General features: G+C 54.5%; 3 long non-coding RNA genes across 3 annotated transcripts; 2 read left to right on the forward strand and 1 right to left on the reverse strand.

The window, feature by feature from the left end:
• Positions 1 to 1,209: 1,209 nt before the first annotated feature.
• Positions 1,210 to 13,010, reverse strand: LOC309641083. The gene is made up of 3 exons (XR_014252512.1): positions 11,302 to 13,010; positions 10,971 to 11,078; positions 1,210 to 9,630 (listed from the first exon to the last, which is right to left on the reverse strand). It is a non-coding gene; the product is annotated as an uncharacterized lncRNA (long non-coding RNA).
• Positions 9,969 to 23,513, forward strand: LOC309641071. Its single transcript, XR_014252496.1, has 3 exons — positions 9,969 to 10,214; positions 16,730 to 16,850; positions 20,992 to 23,513. It is a non-coding gene; the product is annotated as an uncharacterized lncRNA (long non-coding RNA).
• LOC309641088 lies at positions 16,861 to 20,977 on the forward strand. Its single transcript, XR_014252518.1, has 3 exons — positions 16,861 to 17,885; positions 18,223 to 18,291; positions 19,205 to 20,977. It is a non-coding gene; the product is annotated as an uncharacterized lncRNA (long non-coding RNA).
• Positions 23,514 to 27,006: the final 3,493 nt, after the last annotated feature.

A 27,006-nucleotide genomic window follows, 5' to 3' on the forward strand; every position in this document is an offset into this window, starting at 1 on the left:
CTTTCCACTATTTGGTCATTCGTGCAATGGGCAGGCCAGTCCTCCCTCCACACACCCAGTGCTGCCCCCAGAGGTCCCTCAGGTGCCCTCGCACACAAACCCCAATGTGCCCGGGAGGATGGTGGCCCGAGGCGCAGGCCCCGACCGGACCCCGGGTGGCTTGTGGGTAGCACCTTCAGCCCTGCAGGTCGGCCCCCTCCCCACCCCACGCCCCTGCAGGGATATGGGCTGGGGGCGGCAGGGTGGGCCTGGGCTGACGTCAGGAAGAAGCCCCAGCCCCTCCGCTAGGGCTGTGTGGGGCCCCCTCGGGCCCACGGGACGGTTCACAGCCTCTCAGCTTGGTTCTGAGCCTGGCCTTGGAGCGCACAGCAAGGAGGGCTCTGAGTGGAATCACGGGGCTGCGGGGAGAGGCCCCCGCTCGCCAGAAGGCAGTTTAAGGAACTCCCAGCTTGTTTAGGGAGGCGAAGCTGCCTGCAGCAGAGCTGCCTTCCAGGCTCCTGACTCGGTCAGCCTGAGGCAGAGGCCGGGGCTGGGGTCCGGGTGAGGGAGGCAGGCCGCTCAGCGTGCAGCGGAGCCTCTCCAGGGAAGACCAAAGGCAGCAAGACCAGGAGGAGGCTGCCTCGCTGGGCCCCGGAGCGTCCTCAGCCCCTGGCCCCAGACCCTCAGGCTGGGAATCAGCCTTTTCCGGTTGGCCCCTGGGATAGTGCGGGGAGCCTGGAGAGACTGCGCCCCTGGCCCTGGCCCAGCCCCCTGCAGTCCCCTCTCCACGAAGCAGCCAAAAGATCCTGATGAGACCTACATAGGACCATGGCCCTCCCCGTGTGCAAAACCTCCCACCGTTCCCACCTCACTTGGAACAGAATCCCAACTCTTCCCTGCGGCCTATGAGGCCCTCAGGGACCGACTCATCACCCCTCTCGTGGACACAGACGTTGTCAAGTGTGGTGACCAAACTCAGTTCAGGGCAAGGCTGGGCAGGCGCTGAGGTCTTCAATGAGAAAGGAGAGAGGCAGGGAGGAGGGTCAAGGTGGAAGGGGGGACCCTCAGGGGAGAATGTTCTGGGACACCCAGCATGGAGCCAAGAAGACTAAGCACCCCTCATTCCCCAGCCCCTGGGACCGGGAGCCTGCGGAGAGGGGCTGGTGCTGGGGTGAGGGGTGGCCGATGACTGCAGGGGGGTGCAGGTGGCCGCGAGGGGGGAGAAGGGGGCAGAGGGGGCCTCGAACTGAGCTCCTGGAGGGCAGGTCTGCGTGGACCCCGAGTGGGCGGAGGAGAGAAGAGAGAGGAGCCGCCCTTGGGGGTCATCCGGGGCTGGGTGGCCGCTGGCCTCTCTCGAATCCCAGCTCCACCTCCCAGCAGCCATGTCCACCTGAGCCTTGGCTTCAGTGACAATCAAGACGCTGAGTGTTGCTCAGAGAGGACAGATGGGGAAGTCCCTGCTCTGCAGAGGCTCAGCGGGTGTGCGTTTCCTTCTCCACTCATCCTTCAGGAAAAACAGGCTGCCACTGGGCAGTGCAGAGGGAATCTGCTAAGTGAGGGGCAGGCCTCCCTGGAGGTGGGGACCCCCCCTCTTTGGCCCCCTGCAGGGAGCACCTGGGGGTGGGGGCGAGGCAAGCAGAGAGGCGTGTGTGTGTGTGTGTGTGTGTGTGTGTGTGTGTGTGTGTGTGTGTGTGTGTAGTGGTCTGGGCCCAGGAGGGGCCTTGAGAGGGCCGGAGAGGGGCTTAGCCAGCAGGGAAGGGAGGGGAGGGGGCTGAGGAGCAACAGGTGAGACCCAGGTGAAGGGGGGCCTTAGACCAGGAGGGTAGATGGCAGCCATCCTGAGGGTAGACCCCTGGGCCTAGAGCTTGTAGCAGAAGCCCCTGGCAGCCCCTGACGGCCAGGCCTAGGGCCCTGCCTTCTCCTGTCCGGACCCCGCCCCAGCCTCACCACAGGGGGGCGGACATGTATGTCACGGTCTCGGCCGATGCTTCTTTCTGCCTGACCCGCCCTAGCTCTGACCTGGGATTTCCTACCATCTCTAGGTCACACCCCTGCCACCCTCTTCAAGGCCTCTGGGCATCTGAACCATCTCAACCACTGCTGACACCCTCAGCCTCCACTCGCCTCTCCAGGGTAGTGGCTCCGAAATGGCCCATTCTGCCCCTTCGGGCAGGTTTCAGCCTCCAGCCCTCCCCTCTGCTCCTGCTTCTCTCAGCGCTTGGAGAAAATCATCCCTGGAAACCAAACCCAGGAATGCAAAGTGGGTGTGGGAAGCGGTTCCCCCTCCTCGGAAACAATTTCCAAAGGATTCTGCAAAGCAGAGTTTCCATGGGAACACGTGCTGGTTACACTGGAAACCTCGGTGGGCCTGGGGTCCCCTTCGCAGCACATGGCAGGACCTTGGCGTGGGGGCCACGGCCAGGCGCAGACGTTGCATTTTGGCCACTGGGCCTCACTCACCTGAAATCAAGTTACAGGCAAATCTGCCTTTTTTTCCCCATTCTAATTGAAAGGCTATGCTCTATTCTAAGGATGCCTCTGGGATTTCCAGGATGGATTTTTATGTAGTTCAATAGTTTTCTTGGCAGAACGCTCAGCCAGGAGAGGCGGGCTGTGGCCTCGGCTCAGCCAGGCTAACAGAGTGCATCCCTCCCGCCCGCCAGGGGATGTCATTTGCCCACCTGAGGGGCTTCCCCAGACCTGAATCCAGACTCTAAGAGCTGCGGACAGTGGCAGGAGGCACTGAGACACCTTCCTTCCTAGGTGCCTTCCTTGACCTGCAGTCAGAATTGTGGTCTCTGAGCCTTGATGGCGCGTGGGTCAGGCTAACCGTTACTATTCTCTGCACTTGGTGTTGGCGTGTGTTTTGTATGTGTGTCTCTCCGCAGGGGACACAGGCATGTACTGCAGTAAAACACGTAGACAATACAGCAAAGCGAAATTCTCTTTGATGTTCCTGCCACCTCCCAGCCTCCATCCCAATCCCCTCCCCAGAGGCAACCCTGGGTCATTCGGGCATATTTTCTTCCGGGCTGTTTTTATTGCATCTACATACCTATATGCAAACATAAAATATATAGTGTTTGTGTGGGGTTCTGAAAAGCTTAAATGGAATCATCTGTAGGTGTTATTTGCTCTTGCTTTGTTCATGCAGTCCCACGTGGTGGGGATCTGCCGGTGACAGCACACAGGAACTGCCAGACTCTTTAATTACAGCAAAGGATTCCACAGGACTGATGGATCCTAATTCAATCAGGCCCCTGTTAATGCCCTTTTCAGTTGTTTATGATTTTCTAACCTCACAGAAGGTGCTGCAGGGAACACCCTTGGACGTGTCTGCAAAACTTTCTCTGCAGGAAATGACGAGAAGAAATCGCTGGGGCCCAGGGCGTGGACATTTACTATTTTAACGGACACTGCCAAATCGTCGTGCATGGAGGTTGTACCGGTTTCTGTTGTTCAGACTCTTTATCTACAAGATCTCATTTACTCCTGAAAACACACTGCGAAGTGGGGGGACTTGTCTCCCCATTTTACCAAGGCAGAGACTGCGATTCAGGAAAGCTGACTGGCTAAAGGTCATGTAGCACAGAAGGGGCAGCGCTGGGCTGGTTCCAACTGTGTGCAGGCAAAGGGCAGCGGGGGGGAGGCAGAAAGAGCCATGGAGGGACTCTGTGCCCCCCAAGCTGGGGGGCCCATGAAGGGACAAATTTCCTTAAGAATATTGCTCAGAATTGTGGGGATCCGGGGGTGTCCTCCTGCCCCTCAGTGGTCTATTTCCTTGGGGAAATGAAGGCAGGTCAGTAGGAGTGACAGGGCCAGGCCTGCCCAGCTGCCCACACCCACCGTGGGGCCTGGCCTCAGGCAGCCTGGCTGTTTGGATCCCAAGCCTCCCCTGGAAATTTCCAGGCACAGCACGCCTGGAGGTGTGAGCTGCTTCTTGGAAGCTTTATAATCTGGGGTAATGCTGCTGTAATTGGCATTGTTTTGCATTTACAATCCTCTCGTTACCTGAAAACCTACTCGCATTGGCTATATCTAGAGAGGGTTTAATTTTACCACTCTGTGGCCATTGAGAGGCTGAGGAGCACAGGCTTTTTCTCTGTCACCCCCTTACCCACCCCATCCTGCTTCCCCAGTGAGTGCCACAGGCCCCGGGTGGTCACATTCTGGCACAGCCCTGTACCTGGCTCCCCACCATGGGCCCCGGCTGATCTGGGGACTGCTTTTCTCCCTAGTTCCCCCTTCCTTCCTCCCTCGAGCCCACCCATCTAGTCTCCAACCCCTCCTCTTTCCAGCCCTTCCCAGTTTCTGCCACCAAATTGATCGTCCTATAGCACAGATCTGACCATGTTACTCCCCTCTCAAAACCCTGCAGTAGTTTTACATTTATGGTCAATTCGTTTCAATAAACAGGCCAAGATAATTCAATGGGGAAAAACAGTCTTTTCAACTAATAGCGCTGGGAGAAATGGACATCCACACGCGAAAGGATGAAGCAGGACCCCTACCTTACAACCTGTACAAAACCTCATAGTGGCGTCCACTGTCCACAGGTTGGAGGCTTGACCCCTCAGCCCTGTATACAGGGCTCTTACAATCCCTTCATTCTTTCAACATTTGTTCAGCTCTGACTATGTGCCAGGCCCCGTGCTGGGGCTGGGATAAGAGACAGACAGTTCTCTCCTCATGGAGTCCATCAGCCTCCTTTCTGACCAGCTCCCACTGGCCCAAAGTCACCCCAAGTCCTGTCCATGCTCCAATCATGGCTGCTGTTCCCCCTGGTGCCAAACTCCCCACCTCTGAACCTGAGCAGGAATTCCTGCTCAAATGCCACCTCCTCCACGAAGCCTTCCCTAAAACTCCCTCCCCCCACCAAGCAGTTTCTTCATCTCTCTGACTGCTCTGACCTCCTTGCATTGAATCGGTTCACACACATCCCCAGGAGGGTCTGAGCTCCCTGAGCATGCAAATACCTTACTCGTCTCTCTTTCTGCCTGACGCATAGCAGGGACCCAAGAGCCATTTGCTTAAAGAATAAATTCAACTATTCCTTTGCTGGTGATTTAGTGCTGGTTCTTGCTGAAAAAGGGAGAATGATTTTTTCCCCAGATTTCCAGGAAGCGATCTCTAATTAGTAGGTGACCCATTTTACGTATGTGAAGATTGAGAAAGACATGTAGCTGCATCCACACCACCAGGATAGGCAAGGCAATGAAAGTGCAGGTGGTGAAAAGGCAGCCCCCTGTCGCCTGATGGGAAGGGGCAAGCTCTGTGCTGGACTGTTGGAAGCCAAGCCCAGGCACATCAGACAGGCCAGCAGCGGCCCCTCGCTTCACCTCTGGGCCGTGGAGGCTGTCAGGGGCTCCGATCAGTCGATGATGCTGATGCGTGCCCGTGGAGCGCACATCAGGGGCCGTGAGTCCTGTTAGGGTGGTCCTGCTAATTGATCCCAGAAGCCGCTGTCACTGCCAGGGGGATGTCTCAGCCCACTCAGCAATGTCCTGCCTCAGAGGCTTGTAGGCCAGGCCAGACAGCCCTGACCATGCGGGGCCTGGGACCTTCCAAGCAGCCAGCAGGACTGAGCCCAGTGGGGAGTGTGGGGTGGGAACACTGACGAAGCCCTGTGGGTCCTAGTGTCCAGGCTAGGTCACAACCACCCTGAGAGTGGCTGGCTTGGTAAGGAAGGCTCAGGGTGCTCAGGCCCCAGAAATGGCTTCAGAGTTAGTGATCTGAACCGCTTCGCTTGGTTGCCTTCTGTGATAGGCTGAATAATGCCCCCCCCCCACAGAATGTCCACCTCCTAATTCCTGGAACCTGTGACTATTACCTTATATGGCAAAGACTTTGTACTTGTGATTAAGGATTTTAAAATGGGGAGATTATCCTGGATTATTACAATCACAAGTGTCTTTATAAGAGGGATGCAAAGGGAGATTACAGACAGAAGGCGGAAGGCAATGTGATGATGGAAGGAGAGAAAGAGATTTGAAGATGCTACCTTGCAGGCTTTGAAGCTGGACGTAGAGGCCATAAGCCAAGGAATGCAGCTCTAGAAGCTGGAAAGGGCAACAAAACAGGTTCTCCTCAAAGCCTCTGAAGTGGCATGGCCCTGCAGACACCTTGGTTTCAGCACAGTGAAACTGATTTTGGATTTCTGGCCTCCAGAACTGTAAGAGGAAAAGTGTATACTGTTTTGAGCCACCAAGCTTGTGGCAATTGGTTATAGCAACCTAGGAGTCGGATACACTTTTCCTCCTGGAAGAGCCAATTCAACCTCCCAGGCCCACCCCCCGGTCAGTGGCTCACTCCCACTCTGTGCTCCTTGTGATGCCTCCTCACGGCTCTGACCCTGGAGGTTGCTGCAGCCACAGCTTCTTTGCTCACCCCAGCCTTGGCCTCTCCTCTCACTCCCAGCACTGACCTTGCCAGGTTGGCGTCATCTTCCAGTTGCCCAAGGACATGCACCAGCTCTAGGGCATGGCAGAGGAGGAAACTGAGGCTCAGAGAGGGGCAGTGAATGCCTGAGGTCACTTAGCTGGCAAGGGGCAAAGCCGGATTTGAATTTGGGCCTGTCTGATAGCAGAGCTTGTGCTCCCAACAACTCCTCTCCTGGTGGACACTTGGTAAATGTCCCTGAATGAGTGACAAGACAGGCAGACACAGTAACCCCACGAAAAACACATCGTGGGAAGGGCTATGGGATCCACAAGGAGGGTGGTAACTGTGCCTGAGCAAACCAAGGAAGGCTTCCTGGAAGAGGTGCCCTTGAAGGATGAGGGCACTCCAGTAGAGAATATTATGAGCAAAGGTCTGAAGATGGAAGGAGTGAGATGGCAGGAAAGGTGAAGCACTGGGAGGAGCCTGGAGAGATGACACCAGGCCCAGGTCATGAAGGGCCTTGGATACCAGGCTGAGGCTGAGGAGCACACAGAGCTTGGGCAACAGGAGAGCGAAATCCCCTACATCGTTCTTTAGGAGGCAACTCGATTGAGTTGCTCTGGGGAGGGTGGCCTGTTCCATTTGGAGGCTGCTGCCTCCAAAAGCAAAAGCTTTGGGGCTGGGACTGAGACCGAGGAGGTAGAGGTTGGGGCAGGGAAGCAGACTCTAGAGCCACTTTGGAGAGGGGACAACAAGACTTGGTGACCTACTGGCCTCAAGGCATAAGGGTGAAGGGATGTCCATGCCCCCATCCAGTGGACAGAGGCTGGTTTCAGTAAACAGAACCAGATGTACAGGAGTAGAGAGGCAACGTGGGGGGAAATCCAGGTGGCAACCAGGGGGAGGTGTCCCGAAGGCAGCCGAGAGAATGGGTCAGGACACAGGAGACAGGTTGAGGCTGCAGAGGATGGGGAGAAACTGGGAAGGCTGTGGTGGCCACAGTGGCAGGAGGAATGAGGTAATCAGGGAAGGTGTGCTGAGAGGTGACCAGGGCACCCATGGTGAAAGGCTCTTAAGGAAAGGTCTCTTTCCCTCCTCAGCTGCTGCTGCTGCCCCTGGGTGCCAACCCCAGCACTCATCTGGGTCCGTATGGAATTGGACCTTTCCTGGTGGGCTCCACTTTAGGGAAACCTGATAGCAAATTCCAAACCAATAAGAGCAAATAAATGAGGGGTGATTACTGACAATAGGAGAGGGTACACCACAGGGTGCCTCCAAATAGCATCTCCTCCAGTACGTTTTAAGTGCTTTATAGGTCATTAACTACTTGACAGAGAGAGCCTGACACTTAAAGCAAAGAATTCTGCGCCTCTGCCAGGGAAAATCAATCAGAAATGAAGACAGAGCATCACTGGCATTAAGATGTACAGGGTGGGCAAACGGGATTCGATTTACACATAATTTTAAGGTCCTCTCCATTGTGTAAAGCGAGGCAACGTGTATTTGAGGCCATTTATAAATCCCAAACTGGAGTTTAGAAATATTTAACTTCCCCGCTGCCTTTTTTTTTTTTTTTTTTTGGTTGTTGTTAATGAAATATTTCAAAGATGGGAAAGTACGGAGACAGGCTTAAACATCTAAGCCCATCACCTGATTCTGTCAAATAAAACTATAGCTATATAGCTAAGACTGAAGCTTTTAAACGTTACTTGTTTTTTTTAAATGTTGTTTGTTTATGCTTCCTGGCTTTTCAAATTCTATCTTCCGGCCCCACCTCTTCAGGGAGACCTGAAGGCTGACCACCCACCCCTGCCTAAGACATCACTCCTTCCTCTGAAATCCGAGAGTAATTACTGCCTCTTTAATTAACTTGGCAATTAATCACCACCTGCTTGTGAAACAGCTTTTATTGTCCTTGTCCATCTTGCATGTGGGATGCGGGTGGGGGTGGGGACCAGGCAGGCAGGGGGAGGAGGGAAGGCAGGCTGGGCTCTCCTCAGGGTCCCAGGCTGAGCAGGGTCTGCTGGAAGGAGAGGCTTGATATCCAGGGGGTCAGCTCCCTCCTGGCTCTGTTTAGGCAGCTGCCACGTACCAGGAACTGAGATGAGCTGGAGAGAAGCCCCAAAAGAGCAGTGGGCAGCTAGGAGGGTAACCTACCCTGTGCAGCTTCAGGGCCCCTGCTCTTCTTGCTGCTCCCCTCTGACCAGAATGGTCTTTCCATATTGGGTCTGGTTGTGGGTTGCATTGTGACCCAAAAAAAGATACGTTGGAACCCTAACCACCAGTACCTGTGAATGTAACCTGATTTGGAAATAGGGTCTTTGCTGATGTAATGACGTTAAGATGAGGTCATACTGGATTAGAGTGGGCCCTAAATCCAATGACTGGCATCCTTATAAGAAGGGCATGTGAAGACAGAGACACAGGGAGAACTCACTGTGCCACCAAGCTGGCTCCTCTACACACCTGCATCTGACTGCCCAGGATCTCAGCATTTCTTTGGTCGATTAACCCTCCCCCACCCAACTCCAGGAGCAGCTCCTACATCCTCCTCTGTCAGAGGAAGCTCTCTCCCCTATCCCATATCAAAGACCAACCTGCAATCAAAACGACTCTCTTGGGAGGTGGAGGTTCCCAAGAACTGCCCTCCCCCCAGAACAGCATGCCTGCTCAAGTCAGTTTACTTAATGATAACCCCTGGGGCTCCCCCAGGAAAATCCTCCCACACGCCCGCAAACCCTCAGAAGTGGGCAAGGTACACTGGTTTGAGCAGAGTGCTTTTAACTTCTGCTGTGATTGCGGGGAGGGTGGGGGGGAGTGGTCAGAGAGGGAGAGGGCGCTGCAGGCTACCAGGATTTTAACACGAAGGCAGGGCTGTCTCACTCATACTGCCAAACACAGCGCTCGGTGCAGCCTGTTCATTGAAACGATTCACCTTCTAACCCATCTGCTCTAATCCACTCCCTTTTGATAGATGGGAAACTCAGGCCCGGACACTCCACAGGGCATCGCTGTGTAGGGATCTGAGGTCCAGTGATGTAAGCATGTCCCAAGTGACAGCGTTTCTCTGCACCTCAGTCTCCCCATTCTAGAAGGAGAATAGTAATACCACCCTCTAGGGATGTTACCAGCCTTAAAGATAGCTCTAAAAACCTATATGTACATTTTCCATGAATTCAATCAACATCTTTTGAGCACTTCCTGAGTGCCAGGTCCTGGGGATACAGCAGTGAGCGGCACAAACCCGGTGTCCTGACTTCAAGGTGCTACCTATTTGGTAGAAAAAGACAAAGAAACGCATTACCCTCGAGGTAGTTAAGTGTTATGATGAGGTGTACAGAAGCAGTGAGGAAAAGGATACAGATCTCAGGAGGACCCAAAAGAGTAGTGGCGGACACAGGGGGAAAAAAAAGTCAAAGAATGGATGCCGAAACCCCACACCCCCACTGTCTGAACCCCTTCTTTGCCTTAGCCAATCAGGCGCCAGCATCGCCGGCCTGCCGACTAATCAGCAGCCGGAACAGGAGCTCTAGTCGCAGACCAAGGCTTCCCCAGGGAGGGCGGCCGGAGCCCGCGTGCCCCGCCCCTCCCGGCCCCGCCCACTCCCCGCCCACTCCCCGCCTAAGGCCCGCCCCACCACGGTCAGCCGCGCCTGCCCGGAGTTCCCTGGCCGGCGGCCGGCCGCTGGGGCCAAGTATTGTCTTAAGGGCCGAAAAAAGAGGAAAGGGGGGAGGGTGGGGAACTGCCAAGTGACCGGCAGAGGATATATAACATTTTCTTTCACCATCGACAATCTTGCACAATGTATGAAACAGACGGTATCGCCTGGACAGGAGCGTGAGGCCGCGGGCAAGGTAAGCAGCACCCGGCGGGCGTCTCCGGGCGTGGGGGACACCCAGAGAAGATCGGGGCACCACCTCCCATGCTGAGCGGCTGTCGCGGGGTCTGTGTCCTGGTCCGCGCTCTGAAAGGTCTCGTGAGCCTTGAGCAGTGTGGACGCGGCCCCAGAGATGAGGCATCTCCGAGGCGGTGTGGACGCGGCCTCTGAGCTGAGACGTGTTCAGTGACTTGGGGGCTGCCGAGGTGGTGTAGACGAGCGCAGGGGAGCGGGCTGAGGCGCCCCCGAAATCCCGAGGTAGTGGAGACTGATTCCTAAGGCTGGGGTTGACGGTCCTCGTAACTCGCGGCGGGTGAGACTGGAGACTCGGACTATAACTGAGGCACCTTCCAGCGACCCGGGGGCAGGTGAGGCTGTGTGGACCCGCGCCGCAGAACCACGAGCAGGTGTACACGCGGGCGGGTGGCACACGCGGAAAGTTTGCTGGAGCGCGCGGCGCGGACGCAGGGTCCGCGCGCCGACGGAGGTGCCGCGCTGGGGCTGGGACCCCGCTCACCGCCACTGGCCTCAGCCGCTTCCCCGGGCCAGAGGCGCCCTGGGGGAACCCCAAACCCCAGCCTCAGCTTCTGTAGCTGAGGCGGAAAAGGGAGCTGGGGAGGCAGTAACTGAACTGAGCCCTAGAGGAAAACCAGAGATTGATTTCGAGCCTCTCAGGCAGGTCCACCCAGCACCTGCTCTGTCCCCGCTGAAGCCTGGGGCATCTCCATTTCACCTGTGAGGGGCAGAGCCAGCTTGGTGTCCACGCGCTGGTCATCAGCTGAGGGGACTCCAACTCGGTCTGGTCCAAGCCCGGAGCCCTGCTCCTTCTCTCCTTCCACTTCTGCCTCAGGGAGGAGAAAGGGCGCCAGGATGTTGGGGGGGGAGTGCAGATGAAACCTGGGGGTGGGGTGTCAGGAGGCCCTGGATCGGGACCCCCGGATCTGCCTCCCCCTGCCCCTTTGTGTCTCCCGGTGGCCTCACAGCATCAGGCAAGGGAATGAATGGAGGAGGGAAGAAGGGGGTGGGGGGAGAGTATGGGACAGGTGATGCTAGCGCTCACCTACCTCGACCCAGGGGAGCTGTGTCTGGTGCAGATCAAGTGGGGCAGGGTAGCTATGTGACACTCTTCTGTAGGAGAAGACACCCAACCCCAGTCTCTGCCACAGGGGAAAGGCAGAAGGGGGCCCAGAGGCTGGAGGGACACCTACAGGTCCAGGGTGGTTCTCGGGGTGGCTCCACCTCTCTGTGTCTTTTGTCCCCGTTCTTACTCTCACACACCCTCCTAGTCTCTGTGATTCCTCACAGGTTCTTTGCACATGTTATTTATTTTTCTGATCAACAAGTAGTCATCAAACATCGACTGTGTCCCAGGCACAGGCAACTCGGTGGTGAACAAGACAAACCCCGTCTCTGCCCTCACAGGACTTCCAGACCAGTGCAGGGACATAGCTGGTGAACAACAGTCAGGAAAGAAATGGGGACAGGAGGCAACCTTGAGTGGGCATGAGGAAAGGCTTCTCTGCAGAGGTGACAGTGAGTCAGAAGGGTTAATGCCTCATCATCAGTTACCTCCTCCAGGAAGCCTTCCCTGACCTCCCTGACCTGACACTTTCCCTATGCCAGGCTCTCATAGCCCGGGAACCACTCCCTCCGTGGACATTTTTATGTCATTATTGGGTTGATGTTTGTCTCCTCCCTTCAACTGTAAGAGGCATGAGGGCCGGACCTGAATCTCTTCTGGGTAGATGGTAGGCCAAGCGAATAAAGGATGAGTAGAATTTCCCCAGAAAAACAGGAGCTGCTCAGCCAGGTCAGGCATCCTGACAGCAGAAATTTTTCTTTCCCCGTCCCTGGCCTGAGTCCTGGGCTCCACACCCCATTTGCTGTTCAGAGATACAAAGTAAAAGAAAGCAGCAGGCCCGGTGAGGAAGAGAGCAGGGAAAGGCCTGGCACAGATGGCCCACTGGAGTGCCGAGCCTGTCCCTCGGGAAGGGAAGAGACCCTTCTGGGGGGAGGCCTGGGGACAGGTGACTGTCCTGTTCTCTGAGTTCAGATCAGCCTACTCCTCATTTTTCTGTCCCAGCTCTGGGAGGCTTGGTTTCCTTCAAATGCCGCTCTGGGAGAAGGTGGTGGCCAGCAAGGTCCCCAGGATGGCCAGGGTACAGGGCCACAGCAACTCCCCTCCTCCCCCCACATCTTGGACAGACAGGACTCAGGGCAGTGCCTCTCTGACCCAGAGTCAGGCCTCTGGGCCACAAATAGCAGCGCAGGTGATCTACAGTTCATTTAAACTCCTGGCTGGAAAGTAGGAATCAGGCTTAGAGGGGCAATTCTTATTTTCATTTTTCATAGTTTTATACTCAGTGAATTTCTCCCTCCCCTGGCTCTGACAGACCTGTGCGCCTGGCAGCTTTCCTGTGGCAGATTATGCTCTCACGGATGCCTGACAAAGCTTTTAGTGCCCCCCCATCCTCCCCACTTCAGGGGATTGAGCGGCCTCCACGCGCAGCTAGAGAGTGTCTGCATGCTTTATTCAGGCTCTGGCAGGGACGGAATAAAAACGGCCTCCCCACCCAGCCCCCCAGCCAGCCCTCCTGACTGGAATTGCTTTAAAAAATTAACTTGCAGATATGGAGATATAGGTATATGTATAGCTGATTCACTATGTTATAAAGCAGAAACTAACACACCATTGTAAAGCAATTATACTCCAATAAAGATGTTAAAAAATAAAAATAAAAATAAATTAATTTGCAATGATTCACTCCCTTTTGTTCTAGGGGGATCACCAGCATTTTAAAGATGTATTTAAATCAGATTCACTGCTCCCAGTTAAACCTTAACTGCCTACCCCCACCCAGCAGAAAGAGCACTGGATTTGGAGTCGGGCAGCGACTCAGCAGTTCACGCCAAGTTCTGCTAATGATGAGCTGTGTGACCTTGGGCAAATTACTTAACCTCTCTGCGCCTCCATTGGCTCCTCTGGAAACTGAGGTTAATGATAATCCTTCCCTCCCAGGGTGTTGTGAGGATTAAATTAGATAACGTTCAGGGAAGAGCCATGCAATGCCACGCCTGTGTTTTCTGTTCCCCAGTACTGGCTGTCCCTCTAATTAGCCTGGTGACCTTGGGTGGGCCACTCAGCCACTCTCGGCCCTCTATTTCTGCATCTGAAAAGCACAGGGGTTGTTCTAGGATATGATGCCACTGAGCCCCCCACCTCCAGCCCTGAGCCCCCCCTCACCTCCTCCTGCCCTCTGCCAGACACCTTCCCTTGGCCACCCCTTTCCTCGTTATCCAAGCACTCATCTCTAATTGGAGGTGGTCCCCCTCCCCAGCTGCCTCTCCTCCTGGCTCCCTGTGAAGTCTGCAGGGTTGGGCCCCAGGGGCCTGCCGTTCTTGGCTCATTTTCAGGAGCAATTAGCCACAGGCCTTGGAGGTGGCCTCAGTGGGCGTGTGGCCAGGCCACTGGAAGCCAGGACTCTGCTCCGTCTGTGGCCTGCGGCGCTCCCACAGGCCCGGGGGTCCCCATTGCCAGTGGTGGGGAGGCAGATTCCCAGGCAAAGCCATTTCCATTTCTGTACTTTATGACTCCTTGAAGCCCGAGTCTGAGTGTAAATTAGTTCTACCCTGTGCTTTTGTTGGCAACTGTCTGTTCCTTGGAAGCGAGGGGCTTTGTCAGGAAGAACAAAGCTGTTTGGTGTTTTTCTGATTTGGGGGAAGCGTGCTCCTGTGGGAGGGCTCATCGCTTCTCAGTGTCAGTTCCGAGTCCTTGGTTCTCAGACTCGCTGGTTTTGTTTTGGGTTTTTAACTCCTATGGCTTAAGAGTCACATATGTTTGTGTGTGTGTTGGCTGAGGGATTTTTTTTTCCCTCCTTTTTGGCTTGCATAGTGTATTCCGTGGAAGCTAATTCCAGGGACTGAACTTTTCAAATCACTGCTTCAACAGCTTTTAAAAATCTGGACGTGGTTACTCCTGTCATCCATGTGTAAAGATTTAGAAAAAATTCCCAACCCGAGGGTGGGCAACCTCAAGGATGTACAGCTCCTGGCAGCCCACACTCGCTGGAGACCTGAGGTCAAAGCCGAAATGTCGAGCTCCTCTTGGGACGCGAGGGGGCGGGAGGAGCGTGGTCTGCTCGGTGCCAGACATCTGGATATTTAGAAAACATCTGGGTGGCTGGATTTTTCAGGTTTCTGCCTGACATTTAATATCACAAACATTGAGGCTGCCTCCCGTCCCCCGCCTCCCAAACACACCCAGCCCCTTCCCTCCCCTTCCTGACGGGTAAGAAACATCCATTCTTTCCAATTCCCCAGCGTTTCCCCCCTACCGGAAATCTGATGGGCTTATGACATCATGGCTGGCTGCTGAGCGATGAAGTGGATGCCACAAAGAAATCCGACATATCAGATGGATTCTGAAATCAGTTTCCCTCTGGCTGTAGTAACAGGCGTGAAGTCAGGAGAATATGAGCTTTGTTTAAAAAACAAAAAATAAAACTAGGACCTGACCTGTATTAAATACAATATTTTAAAGCAAACAGACCTTTTGGACATCATCCTATTTTAATAGAAAATGCTGGTTTTTATGAAACGAAAGCGGCTAATAAATCAGACCTCAAGCTGCATGTGAACATTCCATTTCTGTTGAGTTTTGTGTGTCCTTATTCACTAATAAAGGAGGAACTGGGAATGGTTTCTCTCCCTTCGTTATTCAAATGGGATAGCTTTTTTTTTTTTTTTTGAGCCAATAAAATTCATTGGGTAAATTGCTGGTTTATGTTTTTCTAGGAATCCATTTTTATGGAGTGACCTTGGACCTGACCCGGTCTGCAAACATTGTATTTCCCTCTGCTGGTTTTTCTGGCTGTGAAACTGCTAAGAGGATGCAGTTAAGCCTGATTTTCAGTCTCCTCTCTGCAGGGCAGGGCCGGGACCTGGTGAGCCAGGTCGGTTCTTGGGATGAAAACCACTTTGAAAGGATAAAGGAGGAGAACAGACAGTGAAGGAGCCTGCGATACGAGCCCCCGGGCAGCCTGGGAGGACGGATCCACTGTCTTCCCCATCCTCCCAAAGGGGAGCGAGGACCTCAGAAACAGCTCCAGGCTGAGGGCGCTCACCCCTGTTGCAGGCTCAGGTTAGAGGAAGCTCTGGGTTCCAGGTGGTGCACCTGCCAGGTCCCTAGTGCGGGCATGTGGAGTCTAAGAGACCGGGATTGGAGTCCTAGCTCCTCCGTGGACAAGATGTGGGGCCCTTCACCTTGCAGCCTCTGCCCCTGGGAGTGGGCATAACGACACCACCTTGCTTGCTGGGAGAAACTTAGTGCTGGATGCTCTACACGATGCCCGGCCACTTCAAAGGGCTCTGGGGTCTGTCTCAGAGCCGGGAGAGGCCGGGGGAGGTTCTGGAGCTGAGGCCACTGCCTCGGTTTGTTTGTGTCCCGGCTCTGCCAGCCACCATCTGCGTGACCACATTGATCTGTGTGACGTTCTCTGTGCCTTGGTTTCCTCATTTGTCAAACCATAATAATAATCGGACAAACTTCATACACGGGGCAGTTGAGAGAACTAATGTAGTAAGCGCTCACCAAGCGTTAGCTCTTACGTGAGACGTGCCCCTGAGCCCAGCAGGTGGGTTGCTGGGTAGGACTGTTGGGCCTGGGATGGGAGGGGGTGTGTCAAGCTGAGCACAGGTAGAGGATAATCGAGGACTGAATAGAGCACCCCTCCTCTCTCTGCACAGAACATTCCGTGGCTCCCCATTGCCCAAAGGGAATAAAGTTCCCCTCCTTAACTGGGCCCCAGGTACCTCACACTTGGACCTCATGCACTGTTCTCTCCCCTCATTTCTCTCTCGTCCTCCCAGCTGGAGCACACCGCCTTCTCTGGACTCAGTACTAATGGGTAGGTCACATTTTCGAGAACCTGCCATCAGGTTGGATCAAATGGATTAACTCATTTGATCCTCACACCAACCCATGCAGGGGATATGGTTATCATTCCTATTTTAGAGGCAAAGACGAGACTTCAGGGGTTAAGTATCTTGCCTCAGGTACCAGAGCCTGGATTGGAGCCAGGGGTTGGGCTCCTGCACCATCCACTTAATCCCAGCCCCACTGGCTTCACTGGGCCTTCCCCCTCCTGTTTCCCACCTCATCCCTAAAGCCAGAGCACCTGCCTTCTCAGAATGCCCGCCCCATCTCTGTCTGCCAAGATTCTTATGCCACTTTGGCCAAGAGGCCTTCCCAGACCACCCTCCAGTCATGTCATCCAAGGAATGCTGGCGGGGCCCATTGTGCCCCCCTCAGGATGCGGCTCTCCGTGGTTGGCCCTCGGGACCCTGGTCCACCTTACCTACAGGTCAGGAGCTGTGCTGTGGCCAGCTTTGTGTCCCTCACAAGGCACTCACTGACGACCTACTATGTGCAACATGTGGGGACGCATACGGCAGGTGCCCACACCCAGCCTGGTCTTCTCTCCCAAACTCCAGGCCTGTCCAACCGATGCCTTTTGCCTGCCACAGCTCCATTTGGATGGCCAGGGGGCAGCTTCACCTCAGCAATCATAAACCGAGCTCTTGAAATTCATCTCCACAACCTTCCCCATCTCAGGTAACGGCACCTTCATTTTCCACTCAGTTCCTCGGGCCAAAAAACCTTGGGATCATCTTTGACTCCTGTCTCTCTCTCTCTTTCATAATCTCAAGCTCTCTTTCTCTCCACCCCACCCTCACCCCCCATTCACCATCAGCAAATACCATTGGTTCTACTTTCAAAGTATACCAGCAGTTTGACCCCTTCTCCACCTGAACTGCCCACCTGTATGAGTGCAGCAGCCTCCTCATGGTTCTCCTGCTTCCCCCTCGGCCCCCTGGAATCCATTCTCTATGCAGCAGCCAGAGTGACCCTGTTAGAACTTAGGCCAGATCCTGCACTTCTCTGCCCAAAACCCAGCAATGGTTCCCAGCTCATTCAGGGTCAAAGCAGAGTCCTGCCTGGGGCCCCCGCTTGCTCCCTCTCTGCCCTCAGCTCCTGCCACCCCCCATCTTGCTCACTGACCTCCATCATACCATGTGTATTCCCACCTCAGGACCTTTGCACTTGCTGTTCCTTCTCCCCAGTATCTACTTCCTTCTGGTATTTACATCGATCAAATGTCACCTGCTCAGAGAGACTTTCCCTTACCTCCCTGCCCCATCCTTTCCCCACTGTGGTGTTCTTTCCCTGCTCTGTTGCTCCTCAGCAACTATTCCCACTTGACCTTATGTTATACATGTATGTGTCTGTTACTAGAACGTAACCTGCACTAGGGCAGAGCCCCGCCTGTCTTCTCACTGCTGTATCCCTGATGCTCAATAAACATTTGTTGAATGAAAAGCTAGATGGATGGATTCCATGAAGGGACAGCAAGTACTAAACACCTGGTCTGTATCAGGTTCTGTGCTGGGTGCTGAGGCAACACATGTGAACAAGACCTCCTGTCCCACCCACAGAGCCCTAGTCTGAGGAGGGAGACAGACGCCAAGCAAGAAATCACGAAGCAGGTGGAATGGGGTGGTGTCCGGGAATGAGCTCAGAGGAGGAATTGGTCCAGCCGGTCCGAGGGAGCTTCCTGAAGGAGGGGGCATACGCAGGGCGACCTGGAAGGTGAATAGGAATTGGGCAGGGAGGAGGGTCAGGCAGACAGGTGGGCAGTGTGCTCCAGGGGCTGAGGACCAGCCTGGTGGGCAGGTAACCTCATATTAAAGTCAATAGGTGTTAGGTGGGTGGAGAGAAGGGCAAGTTTTCCAGGTTGGGGTCACCATGTGGGGAAAGGCCCCGAGGCGGGAATGAGTGTGGGCAGCGTGGCTGGCGGGGATGGACTGAGGAAGGTCTTAAGTGCTGCCTGGAGAGGCGTTAGGAGGAGCGGCAGAGCCTGGGCTGGAATCCTGGCTCTTCCCCTCCAACGGCGTGATCCTGGATGCATCACTTCTCTTTTCTGCAGCTCAGTTTTCCCATCAGTGGACTCCTGACTATGTGCCTTTTCTGCTGCATGTCCTGCCTCACAGAGAGGGTGAGACTTAAACCTGGAGGGAGGGATCCAGGGTAGAGAGGAGAATGCCAGGAAGAGCATAGTGAGCAGGGGGAACAGAATATGCGAAGACATGGGGCCTTTCTTCTGGATGTGTTTCTCCAGTCGGTCCCTCGGGGAGCAGCGAGACAGAGAAGACAATGAAAGGGGCAGCCTGCCTGTCCCCAACGGGGGCCAGCCCTGGAGCATGCCTGGTTCTCCACTTGAGGGGCCACCCAACTTTGGCCTCACACTCGGCTGAGCACCACAGCCCTGAGGCAGGCCCTCGAAGCTGGGGGAGCCAAGGCTCAGAGCAGAGGTGACTGGCAGCCACATTACCACATGGCTGGTAAGTGGCAGACAAGGGACTTGAATCCAGACCTACCTGGCCCCACTCCCTGCTGTCCTTTCGCAAGACTGAGCCACAACCTGTGGGTGGGCCAGGTCTCGGGGAGCCAGGATCGCACAGGTGAGAACCTGCTCATGCCAGGCTCTGAGACTGAGTCCCATGCCCCCACCGCAGGGCTGCCCTGATCAAGGCCACTTCCTCCTTTGGGGGAGGTGAGTCAGGCCTCTGGAAACCCTCTAAGCCTCTTCCCTTGGCTGGAACTTCTCTGAAGACTCTGGAAGCTCCTGGAATATTCCAGGATTATTGACTCCCTGGAGCCTCCCAACCACCCCTCGAACAGGGGCTGTTTTTATCCCCATTTGACAGGTCGGGAAACTGAGGCTCGGAGAGGAGCAGTTACCCAGGGAAGGCACATAGGTTAAATGGGGAGGTCCTGCTGGGTTCATCCTCTGAGGCTGCTTTAGGGACAGAGGGCCTAGCTCCATGTACAGCTGAGAGCTGGTGCTGGGGCCTAAAGCGGGAGTTTCACGGGGCTAATTTCAGCCTACACTGAGAACTTTCTTCCAGGTATGCCCAAGATGGACACTTTGCAGGAGTTTCAACAACCTCTGCAAGTGGAGGGAGGGGAGATTAAAGTCATGTTGGATTGAGCAGTCCAAGTTTCTTTGACCTCTCCAAGCTTCAGTTTCCTTATCTGTGAAATGGAGAAACTAATACCTAGCTGTCAGAGGCATTAGGAGTCAAGGAGCCCACAAAAGGTGCCCAGTAAGTGCCACTGTCCCCTCCTGGGGCTCCCAAGCTTCCCCTATAACAGCCAAGCTTAGAGGGTAGAGTGGCAAAGGGGCCACCTCCAACAGCCCTGTCCCTGTGGAGCAGCCCCGCAGACCCTGCTGCCTCCCTGACATGGGGAGCTGGGGGGGTAGGTCAGGCTAGGAGTCCCAGACAACTGCCTCCTGGTCTCATGTGTCAGCTGGGCCATGGGGTACCTTGAGTAACGGGGAGGCCCCACAATGACTTCTTTCTTTTTTTTTTCTTTTACACTGCACCGTGCAGCTTAGTTCCCCGGACAGGGATCGAACCTGGGCCCCCTGCAGTGGAAGCGTGGAGTCCTAACCACTGGACTGCCAGGGAAGTCCCCCCACCCCCCAACGATGACTTTTTGAAAAGCACAGCTTTGAGGGCAGACACAGGCCTCTTGCCACCACTGACACTGGCCTCCAGGAGGCAGGGCTCACATTTCATCTTCGTAATAGCCTCACTGCTCTAAATCACAGCCCCACCCAGGCTTAGCCCAGAGCCTCCCTGCCCTCCAGAGCTTCCTGCCTCCCTGGTTAGGAAATGGCTCAATGCCAGGACCCAGAGAGCTGGTGAAATCTCACTCCAATGGGCTCTGTCACGGTGCTCCAGGCAGTTGGTATTTATAGAGCACCTACTCTGTGCTAGAGACTTTCCTTACCTTTGCTCAAATAATTCTTGAGGTGGGCCTACCATCTCACGTCACAGGAGAGAAAGCCAAGGCTCAGGGAGAAGCAGCATCTGGGCTGAACAACATCAGAGCTGGGCTTCTATCCCCAGGGGTGAGCGTTCTCTGCATTCTGCGTCCCCCGGGCAGGGCAGTGGAAGGAGCACTGGCTTTGCAGCCCTGGAGCACGGTGGGTGGTGGTGGGGACTCTGGGCTTTGCAGGAGGACAGATCCAGGCCCAGTCCTGACTCTGCCCTCGTGTTTTTGCACATTCTGTTCCCTCTGCTCACTATGCTTTTCCTGGCAGACTCCTCTCTACCCTGGGTCTCTCTTGGCTTAAGTCTCACCCTTTCTGTGAAGCAAGGCAGTGTAGCCAGGGATCCACAGGCTTGTTTCCAAATCCTGCCCCCACCGAACTTGGAAGGGAGAAGAATAAGGGACACAGCATGCAAACAGGGAACAGCATGGGCAGAGGCAAGAGGTTGTGAGTAGGCCCTTGAGAGCCGCATCAGCTGGGAGGGTGGAGCCAGGCAGAAGGGAGGAGGCCTGGGTTGGGTTGCCCTGTCACCATTCTGGGCCTTTGCCCAGGCTGTCTTCCCTGCCTGGCCTACCCTTCCCCTTCTCCTGTCCAAGCCGTCATGCCTCTAAGTCCCTGGGCAGTGGAGTTCCCTGTCCGTCTCTTCCTGAGCCACCCCTCTCCACATCCTCCTTCCCCGGTGTTCCCACGGCCCCAAGTGCCGCCTTGATGTGAGCAGTCAGTGTCTCAGGTCACGCAGGTTTGTGTCCTGCCTGTGCGTGGTAGCAAGGTCCTTGACTCAAATCTTGGCTCTGCCCCTCGCCCACTGGGTGACCAGGGACAAGCTACTTCACTTCTCTGTTTTTTCCTCTGTAGGATGACAGCAGCTGCCCCCAACTCACAGGGTTCTCTAGGGGATTAAATGAGGTTGTGCTTATAAAGCAGCAAACCACACCGCCTCCGAAAGTCAGCCAGCTGGGACATACACGTTCATGCACATCATTATTAGTATTTGTGAGTCTCTTGAGGGTAAGGCCTTGTGTCTGATGTCCTGCTCACTGCAAGGCAGAAGCGGGGGGCTTGGCAATCGCTTCCAGAACAAATGGGCAGCCTGTTCTCCTGTGCAAATGTGAACTCTAATAAAACTACCAGTAACCTAAATAGTTATCGTGTATTGAATGCCTACATCATCTTGTTTAATCCTGACTAACCTTCAACGTGGGAATTGTTAGACCCAATTGGCAGATAATATAATTGAGGCTTAGAGAGCTTAGGCCTGAAACGCAGAGAACGAGCAGCTGAGTTGGGTTTCGCACCTGTGTCTGGCTGTGAGTTGGTTAGGACTCTGTCCTGTTATGCCCTTTGCTGCATAGTCCAGACGCCCCCTTCTCCCTCCTGGGTGCCCTTCCCCATCGCCAGGCCACCCCTTGGAGTCACTGGGGTGAGGGGATGTAGACTTCGGGACCCATGGTGATCTGTCTGTTCGTGAGTCCTGTGCCCTGTGGCACACGCACACACATGTGCATGCGGTGCACATACATGCGCACACATACACTTGACCTCCGCGGCCAACAAGCTCCCCTCACCGGTCTCCAGAGCCACGTCTCCGCCACGTCTCTGCAACCGCAACGGCGTGAAGCCTGTGTGAAACATTTGAGTCGAGCTGTCACTGCTGATCGATTTGTTGGCCTCAGTCCCCAAGCTGATTTCACTGGAGTTCCTGTTGGCTCATCGTGCATGGGCCCCACCGCCCGCAAGGGAGGAGCCAGCACCCTCCATCCAGTCCCGTCCAGCCCAGCACCAGGGAAGCCCGGGCCCTTGCTGGGGGCCCTGGGCAGATCACATGACCTCTCTGAGCTCCAGTTTCCTCATTTGTTCAGTGGACCCCATCCACTCTGTCTACCAGGTCAGGCTGGATTTGTGGCTCAAGTCGGACAATGAACGTGGAGGATTAAAGGGGGAAGAACAGGAGAATGTAGAGTGGTGGCTGGGGGTGGTATTCAGGGGAGTCCCAGCTCCTGGGGTCCACCTGGGCCCGCTGGGGAAGGTGCTGCGTAAACCGTACGTGGTTCTGAACCAAGTGGGGCGTGGGCCAGCCCTGGATCATCTTGCCTTGAACTCAGCTCTGGGAGCCGCCGGTACCTGCACCCATCCCAGCAGCCTCTGAGAGGGTGCGGGCAGCCCTCAGGCAGGGGAGGGGCTTTGTGACTCTTCAAAGTGGCCGCATGGTGGGCCAGAGTTGCCAGTGGCCAGGGGATAAGGGCAGTGATGGGGCTGGGAGGGCCTGCATGGGCGCTGAGCCTAGGGCAGGCCAGCTCAGGGAGGAGAAAGCCTGGACCCTGGAGAGGTTCACTCATTCCTTCCTTCATTCTACACGTGTTTGTTGAGCACCTCATTTGTGCCATGCAGACCCCATGCTCAGTGTTGGGTACAGGGCAGTGGACAAGACCCCTGCCCTCATGGAGATCACTTTCTGATGGAGGAACACAGACAAAAAAAATAATAAGGAAGTAAAATATATTGTGGTCCAGAGTGATAAGTGCTAAGAAGAAAAATAAAACAGTGAAGGGAAACAAGGGGTGGATGGTTTTTTTTCTTTCATTTATAAATAAGGTGTCCAAGGAAGGTCTAATTGAGAAAGTGACATTTGAGCAAAGACGGCAAGGAGGTGAGGGGCTGAGTCAGATGGATCTCTGGGGGAAGAGTATTCCAGCCAGAGGGATCAGCCAGGGCGACGGCCTGGAGCGGGGAGCGTGCCTGACACGGTCAAGGAATAGCAAGGAGGCCCGCATGGCTGGAGGGGAGTGAGGGAGGGGGAGGCAGTAGCAGATGAGCTCAGAGAGGAAATGGGGGCCAGATGGTGAGGCCTCCTGGACTCACCATTTAAAAGGATCCCTCTGGCTGCTGAGTGGAGAAGAAACTGGGGGAGGGGCAAGGGCAGCACCAGGGAGACGGATAGGAGGCTGCTGAAAATAATCTAACAGGATTTGCTGATGGATTGGATGTGGGAGAGAGAGAGAGAGAGAGACAGGGAACGCATGAGCAAGCAGAGGTGTCAAGGATGGCTCCAGAGAGTTCTGGTCAAACTGCTGGAAAGGCTGGCTGAGCCTAGAGGCTCAGCAGAGACCCTGAGGGAGGCCAGGGATGCTGTGAAGGGTGGGGGCTGGCTGAGCCCCAAACAAGCAGATGCCATGGCCAAGAGGGCTCTCCAGCTTGGCAGCCCCTGGTGGATTAGAAAGCTGGGGCTTTCTGTGCCCACGGGGGCTACACGGGCCCCAGCCCAACCCCGGGAAGGGTCACCCTCTCTGTGCTCTGGACTGGGGGCTGGGCTTAAAGTGGTCCATGGCCGATATGAACCCTCTCCACACATCCTTCCTACCCATCCACTCATCCATCCACTTACCCACCCACCCTCCTCCCACCCATCCAGCCCCACCTCAGCACCCCAACTACCCGGGTGCTGTCCCAGACACTGGGCCTGTGTCCATGAACTCAGGAGACAAATCTCTGCTCTCGTGGACGGACATCTCGTGTCCAGGCCTGAAGCAACTTCTCCATGGGGCAGAATAAGACCAAAGGATAGTCTTGCTTCTTTCCAGTTTAAGGTCACTCAACAAGTTTGTGACTACATGTGATCTCATTGTTGAACATTTCTAAGTCATTTCAAACAAAGTCTCCATCACTAAAAATCTTTGGTCAGGTCATGTCACCTGGTTTGGGTTCCAGGAAAGACTGGCAGAATTGAGGGCTCCGTGCTGCCAAGACTCAGGGAGGCAGGGATGGGGGGGGCGGTCCCGAGGAGGTGGTCTTTATACCCGGACACAGAGGGGGAGAGAGCGTTTGGGGTGGAAGCATGGCATACCCAAAGGCACAGGGTGCATGAGGGTGGGGGGATTCTGCAAAGCCAGGTGGGCTGACCACGGAGGGTCTCATAGGCCCTGATGGATCATCTGGCCTTTGTTCTGAGGGCAGTGGGAAGCCTTTGAAGGTTTCTGAGCTGGGGGAATGACCCACCCTGTGGCGGCACCACGGAGGATGAATGAGAAAAGGCAAATTGTTTTGAGATGGTAGACCAGTGAGGAGGCTGTGGCCTTGATCAGTAGGGATGCTGAGACCTGACCCAGGAGAATGAGGGGTCAAGGGGGATGGATATGGGATCGGGGGTAACTGTATAGATCTGGTAAGTGGGGTGGGGGCACCACTTGCTGAGGTCCCACAATTGGCCACTTCGGATAACCTCACACCAGACGTGGTCCTACTGCAGTGCACCCACCTTGGAAATGTCCCTATCCACACCTGGCCCTCTGCACCACCAGTACTTGGCGCCATCCTGGACCCCCTCTCCCCTACATTGGTGCCATCTCCAAGTCACTTTGATTTTGGCTCCCAAATTCTTCCCAGTGTATCCCTCCCCTGTGCCTGTGCAGTCGCAGGCTGGGCCCTGCTTCTCCAGGCTTGGACCAAAGCCATGGCCTCCTCCTGGCCTTATGCCTCCAACCTCGTACTGCTGCCCCATCCCCTGCAGAATAGCCAAAGAGATCTTTCTTGAACCTGAGTCTGGCGTGCCACCCTCCTCATTCTCATGGTGTCCCATTACCCTGAGGAAAGCCCACTCAGCACAGGCCCTCCTCGGCCTGCCTGCTCCCTTCTGCAGCCCATGCTTCCCAACACGTTCAGCCTCAGACTGAACTTCTTGTTCCTGCTTCACTCGTTTGGCTAAGGTTTACTGTGCACGTACTCCGTGCTGGCACCACGCTTGCATCGAAGGTTGGGAACTGTGTGAGGGTAGAGAGACTCGGTCACGGGGTCTGGGAACAGGTAAGGCCTTTCTCAGGACCAGACATCTGAGCTGAGATCCAGAGGATGAGCAGGAGGTGGTGAGGGGGAGAGTGTTTCAGGAAGAAGGAATAGCTAGAGCAAAAGGCCTGAGGCAGACACCAGTGGGACTCATTGCAGGGTCCTGTGCACATAGCAAGGCCTCCACTACCTGGTACCCCACCTTTGTCCAAAGTTGGCAGCTTGGGAGCATCAGGGGCCAAGCCTGGGCAGGTGGCAGGGCCAACTCCTGGGGGCCTGTGGGGTAGACTGAGGTATGGGACCTTTTCTCATTTAAAAATTAGCTTAATTGAGATATTTATCATTTTATCATTTTTTTTAAAAAAAGCTTTATTTCGATATAACTCACATACTATAAAATTCATCCTTTTAAAGTGTATAATTCGGGCTTCCCTGGTGGCGCAGTGGTTAAGAATCCGCCTGCCAATGCAGGGGACATGGGTTTGAGCCCTGGGTCTGGGAAGATCCCACATGCCGCAGAGCAACTAAGCCCGTGCGCCACAACTACTGAGCCTGTGCCCTAGAGCCTTCGAGCCACAGCTACTGAAGCCTGCGCGCCTAGAGCCCGTGCTCCGCAACAAGAGAAGCCACCGCAATGAAAAGCCCGCGCACAGCAACGAAGACCCAACGCAGCCAAAAATAAATATATGTTTTTTAAAGTGTATAATTCACTAGTTTTAGCATATTTATAGAGTTGTGCAACCATCACCACTATCTAATTCCAGAACACCTTCCTCATCCCCCAAAGAAACTCTGTACCCATTAGTAATCCCTCCTCATTTCTCCCTACTCCCAGGGCTGAGTAACCACTAATCTACTTTCTGTCCCTATGGATTTGCCAATTCTGGACATTTCACATAAATGGAATCAGACAATATGTGAACTTTCTTGTCTGGCTTCTTTCACTTAGCATAATTTTTTTTTTTTTTTTTAGGATTCATTCATGTTGTATCATGAATCAGTACGTCATTCCTCTTTATGGCCAAATAATATTCCATTGAATGGATAGACCACATTTCCACATTTTATTCATCCATTTATCAGATGGGTTTTTTCCATTTGGGCCCTATTATGAATAATGCTGCTATAAACATTCCATACAAATTGTTGTATGGATGTGTGTTTTCATTTCTCTTGAGTGGATACCTAGAGGTGGAATTGCTGGGTTATATAGTAACTCTTTTTTTTTTTTTTTTAACTTTCTGGCTGTGCCATATGGCATGTGGGATCTTAGTTCCCCGACCAGGGATCGAACCCGTGGCCCCTGCAGTGGAAGTGCAGAGTCTTAACCACTGGACCGCCAGGGAAGTCCCTGTACAGTAACTCTTTGTTTAACCTTTCGACAAGTGGCTAGACTGTTTTGCACAGTGGCTGCACAATTTTACATTCCTACCAGCTGTGTATGAGGGTCCCAATTTCTCCACATCCTCTCAGCAACACTTGTTATTGCCTGTCTTTTGATTACAGCCATCCCAGTGAGTGAGAAATGGTATCTCATTGTGGTTTTGACTAATGACTGATGATGTTGGGCATCTTTTCATGTGCTTCTTGGCCATTTACACATCTTCTTTAGAGAATGTCTGTTCATATTCCTTGCCCATTTTAAAATTGGGTTATTTGTCCTTTTATTGTTTTTTGTTTGTTTGTTTTTTGGCTGTGCCACGCGGCTTGCAGGATCTTAGTTCCCCAACCAGGGATTGAACTCAGGCCACGTGAGTGAAAGTGCCGAGTCCTGACCACTGGACCGACAGGGAATTCCTGTCCTTTTATTGTTGGGTTGTAAGAGGTCTTTATATTTCTGGATACAAATCCCTCATCAGGGAAAAGGAGTTGGGACACCAGGCCGAGGAGCCAGGCCCTGGGCTTCCCTGAGCTCCGCACTCCCAGTCCTGGGTGCCGTCTCCGAGGTCTCAGAGAGGGACTCCGGCGTCACCTTCCGCCTCCAGCTCCCTCGCGTCCACTGCCTTGACCCACTTGAGACACCGCATGATGAACACTTCACAGGAACTACGGTGTCTCCACCCACCGGGGCCCGGGCCCAGCAGCTGGTTTTCA

This window comes from Balaenoptera physalus (genome assembly GCF_965194825.1).
Source record: "Balaenoptera physalus genome assembly, chromosome: 13".
Taxonomy (NCBI): domain Eukaryota; kingdom Metazoa; phylum Chordata; class Mammalia; order Artiodactyla; family Balaenopteridae; genus Balaenoptera; species Balaenoptera physalus.